The sequence below is a fragment of the Microtus oregoni genome, unplaced genomic scaffold (assembly GCF_018167655.1).
Source record: "Microtus oregoni isolate MIOR12 unplaced genomic scaffold, Mior012 000002F_ref0000024, whole genome shotgun sequence".
Classification (NCBI taxonomy): domain Eukaryota; kingdom Metazoa; phylum Chordata; class Mammalia; order Rodentia; family Cricetidae; genus Microtus; species Microtus oregoni.
Window position 1 is genome coordinate 16,264,318 of NW_024543061.1, and position 10,089 is coordinate 16,274,406.

Sequence of the window (10,089 nt, forward strand, 5' to 3'; positions counted from 1 at the left end):
CTAGAAGCACATGTTCTCTCCTAGAAGCTGATGGCATCAGTGTGAGTTAATTTTGGATTGTCTGCTGAATGAATTGGATACTTTTCTTGTGTTTCATGTCAATGAAAGTTAAAAGCTTCTTATTATTCTGTGTTGCTCTCAGAACACAAGGCCAAAACCCCAATTCTCAAGTTAGCTTCATTACTAAGCTGTTTTGTAGCCTTTCTGTATATCTTTACATTTTCTCTCAAGGCTACTTTATCAGACTCCATACTGCATTTGACATCAACTGAGTGTTCTTAAGTCAATATGTCTTAAGCAATAGACATATTTGTTGGTAAGTCCATTTTCTCTGGGATGGAATTTTGCCCATGTTTTAGCCTGTGTCATGTAGATACATTTTTATCTTTATCTTGCATAGTTATAAAGTTTAGAAAAATAGTCAGCATGTGAGTATGAAATAGATTCTAGAAGTTGAAGACTGCTCAGAAACACTTGTTTGTTCATTGTTTTTACTTTTTCTCTTTAATGTTTGTGGTACTGAGACTGGAATATAAAGTGTAATATATTCCTAATTGTACTGATACTACATAAACCCAATAAATCAGTACAACTACGTATGTGCCAAAACGTATGTGGTACTCACTTTTGCAATTAATGTTGCATTAATAGAAGATATTTTTTGAAATATTATAAAATTATTTCTTTTATTTATGCATGTATGCCCACATAAGCAGGTGACCACACACAGAGCATAGAAAAGGACATTATTCCTGCAACTGTAGTGAAAGTTGGTTACAAACCCCCTCAGATGGTCCAGTTCCTGAACTCCTATTCTTCAGTAGAATATTAAGCACTAACTGCAAAGCTATCTCCTCAAACCCAATAAATATTATTGAAATCATTTAAAATTATTCTTTCAAATGTTATACATGTATATGTAAAATACACACCTTTTTTCATTTTTTATTTACTTGTATGTTTCTGTGTCTTTGTGTGTGCTGTGTGTGCAGTTGCCTTCTGAAGTTACTAAGAGTATCAGGTCCATAGCGCTAGAGGTAAATGAATTGAGGAAGTGCTCAACGTGGGTACTAGGAACAGAACTTTGATTCGCTGGACTCTCAGAAGTTGTTTGCCTTCTTAATTGACCTGAACCATCTCTCCAGTCCTTTAATTATATATTTTAATAAAAAATATTATACAGGTTGACAAATGAGTTATGGTAATTGTTTTAAAATATATTAAAATGTTATTTTAATATTATAATTATATCAAAAGGGAGGTAAAAGGGTTATTCTCTTGAGAAAGGTAACAGGAAGGAGTGATGAGATGTGCTCTATGAAGAAGGGAGATTAAATTTCTCTTTGAAGTTTCATATAGCATAATTAAAGCAGGAGTCCTCCTTCAGATTTTTTTAAAATTTTATTCCTATGAGTGCTATACATGCATGTATGTCTTTGCCCCAACTTGAACACATGATGCCCAAAGAAGCTAGAAAAGGGTATTGATCCCTTGAGATCATAGTAACAGATAGTATGAGCTGCTAAGTATCTGATGGGAATTGAATCCAAGTCCATTGCAAATACAAGTTGTCTAAAACAACTTTCTAAAGAGAAGTAAATTTCAGCTCAATATAAGGACAAATACCAAATGAATGTTGATAATTCTTTTTCTATAGTTGTATAACTGTCATTTTAATATCACTTTCAATCTAAGAATGACAAATTTACCCAGCAGACAAGACATGATTCATTTGTTTTAGAAAAGCAATATAAATTTACAAGCCAGTTACAGATAAGTTCTACTAGGAAGAAATTACATGTGAACAATGACAAATATTTTTGTATGTGGAGATATTTCCCCATTCTCATTCATCCTTAACTATCTATTCTATTCCCTCTTTGTAGGGAGATCCATTCCTCCCCCTATTACCTTCATTTGTACATGACTTCTGTGGTTATACAACTTAAAGCTTGCTAATCAAAGACATAACTGCTATATTACATATATTAGCAAATACATATCATGTTTGTCTTTCTAGTTCAGGGTTACTTCATTTAGAAGAAGAATATTTTTCTAGCCCTATCCAATAACTGTAAATTTCATCATTTCATTTTTTTGAACAGCTCAGAAATATTACAGTGTGTAAGTGTACCACAGTTTCTTCATTCATTCATGGATGAACATCTTCCATTGAGTAAACTCACGATATTTTCTTTTTTCAATCATCTTTGACTGTCTTTTTCTAATTTCTGACTCTTCTGGATAAAGCAACAATGAGTCTTCAATTCAATTCCATTGATCAGTGTATCTGTTTTTAATGCTACTATTACCTGGTTCTTATTACTAGAGCTCTGCAGTACAGCTTGGAATTGGGACTGCTGATAGCCACTGCAGTTTTTTTTTTTTAAATTCAGGATTTCTTTAGCTATCCTGAACTTCTTGTTTTTCCCTATGAAGTATACAATTGTCCTTTGAAAGTTTGTGAAAAATTGTATTAGAATTTTGAAAGGTATTTTATTGAATACGTAGATTGCTTTTGGTAGGATGGTCATTTCTATCATTTTAATCCTATTACTGAACCATGAGCCTGGGAGATATCTCAATCTTCTGATATCATCTTCAATTTCTTAATACGTAGACTTAAAGTTTTTTTTTTTTTTTTATCATAGAAGTCTTTCACTTGCCTGGTGTTGAGTTGCCCCAACATAGTCTATTATTTGAGGCTATTGTAAAGACTGTTATTTCCCTGATTTCTTTTTCGGCCCATTTGTCATTTGTCTATAGAAATGCTACTAATAATTGTGAATTAATTTTGTATCCACTTACTTTGCTAAAAGTTTCTATCAGTTGGAGGAAGTTCCTTGTGACATTTTAAATGTCACTTATGCATAATATCATATTTTCTTCAAATAAAAATACTTTGAATTCTACTTTCCATTTTTTATCATCTTTATATTCTTCAGTTGTCTTGTTGATCTAGATTCAAGTATTATGCTAAATAGGTGTGGAGAGAATGTTGTTTTTATTGAGAGACTGAAAGGGAGTGAATTTAGGTGGGACGGGATAAAGAGCAGCTAAGAGGAGTAGAGGGAGGAGAAACTAATCAGATATATTGAATCTATCTTCAATAAAAAGAAATATATATATTAAAATGATTCTGAATAATAAAAACTGCTATATGTGTCATCAACCCCAATCTCATTGTTTTCTACACAACCATAGTGACAAAAACAGCATGGTACTGACATAAAAGAAAACACCTTTTTTAATGGAATAGAATTGAAGACTCACACACCTACACCAACCTGATTCTGATAAATAGGCCAGAAAAACACACTGGGGAAAAAATACCATCTTCAACATGGATGGTTGCATGTAGAAGAATTCAAATAGAACAATTCTTATCACTTTGCACATATCTCAACTCGAAATGATTAAAAGACCTCAATATGAAACCCAATATGCTGAACCTCATTCAAGAGAAATTGGGAAATAGAGTTGTATTCAGGATTGTTTTAACTATCCTCTCTCTCTCTCTCTCTCTCTCTCTCTCTCTCTCTCTCTCTGTGTGTGTGTGTGTGTGTGTGTGTGTGTGTATGTATACATGTTTCAAAATGAAGCTGAAAATTATCTTTCCAAGTTCAGTGAATATTGTGTTGGAATTTTAATGTGGCGATACATTAAATCTGTAGAATTTTTGGTTGGATGGCTTTTTTTCCTATATTAATCCTATGGATTCACAAGCATGTGAGTCTTTTCATCTTCTGATATATTCCTCCAACGAATTCTTCAATGTCTTAAAGATTTAAGCATATAAGTATTTCATTGTTTGGTTAGAATTACCCAAAATACTACTTTTTGGGGCTAGTATGACAGATTTGGCTTCCAAAATTTTTTTCTAATTCAATTTTCAATTGAATATTAGAAAAGTTATTAATTTTTGCATATTATTTTGTATTTCACTGCTTCACTGAAGCTATTTATCAGCTGTAGAGGTCTCCTGGTGTGGGATGTACTTCTGTATATGTTTTGCTTTTATTGGTTAATGAATAAAAAAGCTGCTTTGGCCTGTGATAGGGTAGAATAGAGCTAGCATTGAAAACTGAACTGAATGCTGGGAGGAAGAAGGCAGAATCAGGGAGACACCGTGTAGCCACCAGAGGGGAAAGACATAAATCACCAGGTAGAGACTTGCCAGTAGTCCATGAGCCTAAAGATAAAATATAAAATAATAGAAAAAGGTTAATTTAAGAGATAAGAGTGAGTAAGAAATATGCATAATTAAATCGGCCAAACAGTGTTATAATTAATACAGTTTCTGTGTGGTTGTTTTCAAGTCTGGGTGGCCAGGAATGAATGATCAGTCTCCTACAATAGATTGGCACAGCAACATGGGTACCTACATCCACACAAATACCTGAGAAAGCTTGAAAAGGAATTCTAGAAAGTTAAGCATGGCTTAATGCTGTGGTTACTTTAAGAGAGGTTTTCCTGATTCAGCAGTAGCCAAAAAACATGCACAGTTTCAAAACTGTTACTTCCTAGGATCGTGCTGCTATCAGGAACTCTGGCTTTTCCAGGAGACCAGCATTTAAATGGTGTTTGTGAGCAACATGTTACAAACTGCTTATTGGTACAACATAAACCCACTGCATATTTGGAACTGGGGAGGTGCATGTGACTTGCAGAGGCAGTGAACATGCATCCACTATGATGGACTGGGCAGAAACAAAAGGCGAAGCAGCCTTACTCCTAGTCAGACCACAGCTTAGCATTTTAAGATGTACTCCTGGACAGAAAAGGATTTCAAATACACAATAGGACAGATCCAGACATAAGAGACTTCTAAATGAGACAGTGTGTTTAAAAAAAAATGTATGCAGTCTTGGGAGAAAGAAGAAAATGAGTAAAGAAAGAGTAAATATAATATAAAAGAGTGCAGACAGTCATAAATGAAAGGAGTAAAATAATAAAATAAATATTAAAATTGTAGAAAAAATATATTAAGAAAAATAAGCCATGGAAAGATGGAATATATACAGAGATGTATATTATTATGTTTTCTTTGAATATTTTTACTTACTTCAGAGAGACATTTGATTCTGGGGACTGCTAAGCTAAATCAACATATACATATTTTAAATGTATTTTGATTCCATAATTTGGGTCTAAGAATTTGTGGCTTTGAAAAAGAGGTTCTGCTTTTGTTTACACAAAAGATGAGTACCTGTGGATTAATTCCAAACTAATTTGGTTGGATGAACCAATACCTCCAGAAAGGTCACCATCAGCACCCCCAAAAATTCTTCCAACAAAAATCAGGAATAATCTTGGAAAAAACTATGCCCAAATTCCCTAATATTGTTTTTAAATGTTTGTTTACATTTAAAGGGGGATATGCTATAGAGTGAATAATTTGCACTGGTATGGATTATGGTTTGACACAATTTTTAGGTCAATTATATGTATATTTCTGCTCTTGATTAATGTGTTGTGAGTATACAGGTCAATTAAAATGTAATGTATAATTAAGAAATACAGGTTAATAGAGAGTCATCTATAATAGTCAAACGTATAGTTAGGTTAGTTAGGCTTTCTAGATATACAGAGATATATTTCAGTATGTGCTCTTAAGTACTGAATCATCTCTCAGGCTTTATTAAGACTTTTAGAAGATTTTAAGACTGTCATAAAACTACTACTGTACAACAGAAATATGACCAATGAACAACATGCAGCAATCTATCCTTCTAGAGAATAATTTGCAGATGACTAAAAATAGGTAAAAATTTCATTACAGATATTGTGGGAAATGACCAGTAATTGAATAATTCTTTTTGACAATAAATATCTCTAAAGCAAAATATAGCTTAACTACAGAAAACATACAAGGAAAGAGAGAGCAGACATGATACAGAAACCAAAATCATATGAATCTCAACATTAACAGCAGACTTGAAATGGTATTGTGATCATAATACATCATTCACACCCACTTACCAAAGAAAGATAAGCACTGTACTGTCATCAGTTTAAAGAGGAATACATCTGCAGGTAAAATTATTAGGCAATTCATGACACAATCTAGTTATAACAGTGGTCATCTGTCTATAGAATATCTATATATTTATGATGGAATTTAGCTATTAGGAAGTTTTTCTACAACTCTAGTTTATATTGTTAATACCACACAATTCCTCTGAGAAGCCAGTATTTATTTATTTATATATTTATTGATTACAATCATTTCTTTATTACTCACCTCTCTGTCTCTGTGTGTGTGTGTGCTTGTGTCTCTGTGTGTAAAGATCCAGGTTTTGAGGAGTCACAGAACTCATTCTGTCCTTCTACCAAGTGGGCTTCCCATATTAAACTCACATTGCTGGGCTCCATGGCAAGTACCTTAACCTACTATAAGTTCTTTGGCCACAATCACTGTTCTTCAATATTACATGGGTCAAAGAAATAAACTGATATTTAGAAAAGATCATATTGTAAAGGATGATTGCAATACCTATATTTACTTTTATTGAAAATTAAGACATTTAGTATGGAAATGTTATAAAATGTAAAATGTATTTTTTAATTTTATTACTTTATAAATAACACCAATAAAAATTTCCACTTCCTCCCCTCCTCCCACTTCTCCCCATTCCCCCGACATCTTCCTCTTCCCCCTGGAGTGCTGAGAGAGGGCAAGGTATTATCCTGCCTTGTGGGAAGTCTAAGGCCCTCCCCTCTACTTCCAGGCTTAGGAAGGCATGCATCCAAATATAATAGGATCCCCAAAAGTCAGTATATGCAGTAGAAACAAGTCCCAGTGTCATTATCAATGGCTTTTCAGTCAGCCCCCATTGTCAGTCACATTTAGAGAGTCCAGTTTGGTTACATGTTAGTTCAGTCCCAGTCCAGTTGGATTTGGTGAGCTCCCATTAGATGAGGCACACTGCCTCAGTTGGTGGACCAACCCCTCGTGGTCCTGACTTCTTTGCTCATCGTCTCCCTCCTTCTGCTCTTCAACTGGATCTTGGGGACTCAGTCCAGTGCTCTGATCTGGGTCTCTGTCTCTATTTCCATCCAACACCGGTCGGAGGTTCTATGGTGATATTCAAGTTATTCATCAGTGTGATTATGAGGCAAGGACAGTTCAGGCACTCTTTCCTCTGCTGCCAAAAGACCTAGTTGGGGACATCTGAATGGACACCTAGGATCACTTCTAGAGCCAAGTCTCTTGCCAACCCTAAAATGGTTACCTTATTTAAGATATCTTCTTCCCTGTTCCCATATCTGCCCTTCTTCCATCTCAAGCATCCCACTACCCCAATCTCTCCCCAATCCTCCCCTTCTACCTTCTCTCTCTTCCTATCCCCTTCAACCACCCCACCCCACCCCCATGCTCCCAACTTTTGCCCATCTATTTTGTCTGCTTCCGATTTCCAGGAGGATCTATATATGTTTATCTTTGGGTTCAGCTTCTTATTTAGCTTCTCTAGGATCACGAATTATAGGCTCAATGTCCTTTGTTTATGGCTAGAATCCATTAATGAGTGAGTACATACCATATTCATCTTTTTGGGTCTGGGTTATCTTACTCAGTATAGTGTTTTATATTTCCATCCATTTGCATGCAAAATTCAAGATATCCTTGTTTTTTACCACTGAGTAGTATTCTAATGTGTATATATTCCACACCTTTATATCCAGTCTTCCATTGAGGGGCACCTAGGTTGTTTCCAGGTTCTGGCTATTACAAATAGTACTGTTATGAACATAGTTGAACAAATGCTTTTGCAGTATGATTAAGCATCTCTTGGGTATATTCCCAAGAGTGGAATTTCTGGATCCTGAGGTATGTTGACCCCAGTTTTCCGAGAAACCGCCACACTGATTTCCAGAGTGGTTGTACAAGTTTGCATTTCCACCAACAATGGATGAGTGTTCCCCTTACTCCACATCCTTTCCAGCATAGGCTATCATTGGTGTTTTTGATTTTAGCCATTCTGAGTGGTGTAAGATGGTATCTCAAAATTATTTTGATGTGCATTTTCCTGATTACTAAGGAATTTGAACATGACCTTAATTATCTGTTGGCCATTTAAGCTTCTTCTGTTGAGAATTCTCTGTACAGTTCAGTACCCCATTTTTAATTGGGTTATTCATAATTTTAATATCTAGTTTCTTGAGTTCTTTATATATTTTGGAGATCAGGCTTTTGTCTGATGCAGGGTTGGTGAAGATCTTCTCCCATTCAGTAGGTTGCCTTTTTATCTTAATGACAATGTCCTTTGCTTAACAGGAGCTTCTCAGTTTTAGGAGGTCCCAATTATTCATTGTCTCTGCTACTGGGGTTATACATAGGAAGTGCTCTCCTGTGCCCATGTGTTGCAGACTACTTCCCACTTTCTCTTCTATCAGGTTCAGTGTGGACAGGTTTATATTGAGGTCTTTAACCCATTTAGACTTGAGTTTTGTGCATGCATATAGATATGGTTCTATTTTAATTTTTCTACAGGTTGACATCCAGTTATGCCAGCACCATTTGATAAAGATGCTTTCTTTCTTCCATTGTATAATTTTAGCTCCCTTGTCGAAAATCAGGTCTTCATAGGTTAGTGGATTTGTCTTTGATTCAATTCCATTGGTCTATATTTCTGTTTTTATGCTAATACCAAGCTGTTTCATTACTGTAGCTCTCTAATAGAGTTTGAAGTCAGGGATGGTAATGCTCCGGAAGGACTTTTATTATGTAGGATTGTTTTGGCTCTCCTGGGTTTTTTGTTTTTCTATATAAATTTGATTATTTTTCTCTCAAGGTCTGTGAAGAATTTTATTGGGATTGTGATGGGGATTGTATTGAATCTATAGATTGCCTTTGGTAGAACTGACATTTTTATTATGCTGATCCTCCCATTCCAAGAGCAAGGGAGATCCTTTAATTTTCTGATATCCTTTTCATTTTTTTTTTCTTCAAAGACTTAAAGTTCTTGTCAAATAGATCTTTCACTTCCTTGGTTAGTTGTACCCCAATATACTTTATGCTATTTCTTAGCTATCATGAGAAGTGATATTTCTATTATTTCCCTCTCTGCTTATTTGTTCTTTGTGTATAGGAGTGCTACTGATTTTTTTGAGTTGATCTTGTATCCTGAGACATTACTGATGGTGTTTATCAGCTATAGGAGTTCTTTGGTAGAATTTTTGGGGTTGCTTATGTACAGTATTATATCATCTGCAAATAATGAAAGTTTAACTCCTTCCTTTCCAATTTGAATCCCCTTGATTTCCTTATGTTATCTCATTGCTATTGCTCAAACTTCAAGCACTATGTTGAAGAGGTATGGAGAGAGTGGACAGGCTTTTCTTGTTCCTGATTTCAGTGGAATGGCTTTAAGTTTCTCTCCATTTAATTTGATGTTAGCTGTTGTATTGCTCTAAATTGCTTTTATTGTATGTATTTATGAACCTTGTATTCCTAATCTCTCTAAGACCTTTATCATAAAGGGGTGTTGAATTTTGTCAAATGCTTTTTCAGCATCTAATGAAATGATCATATGTTTTTTCCTTCAGTTTATTTATAGATGGATTATATTGATAGATTTTCATATGATGAACCAGCCCTGCATCTCTGGGATGAAGCCTACTTGACTAATGGATAATTTTTTGATGTTTCCTTGAATTCAGTTTGCCAGTATTTTATTGAGAATTTTTGCATCAATGTTCATGAGTGAGATTGGTCTGTAATTCTGTTTCTTGGTTGAGTATTTTTGTGGTTTTGGTGTCAGGGTAACTGATGCTTCATAAAAAGAGTTTGGCAATGACTCTTCTCCTTTTTATGCTTCTCTTTCTATTATGTGAAACAATTCAAGGAGTATAATTGTTAGCTCTTCTTGGAAGTTATAGTAGAATTCTGCATTAAAACCATCTGGACCTAGGCTTTTTTGGTTGGGATGTTTTTGATGACAGCTTCTATTTCCTTGCAACCTATAGGTATATTTAAATTGTTCACCTGGTCTTGATTTAATTTTGGTAAATGGTACTTATCTAAAAAAATGTCCATTTATTTTCAATTTTCCAATTTTGTGTCATACAGGCTTTTGTAGTAAGACC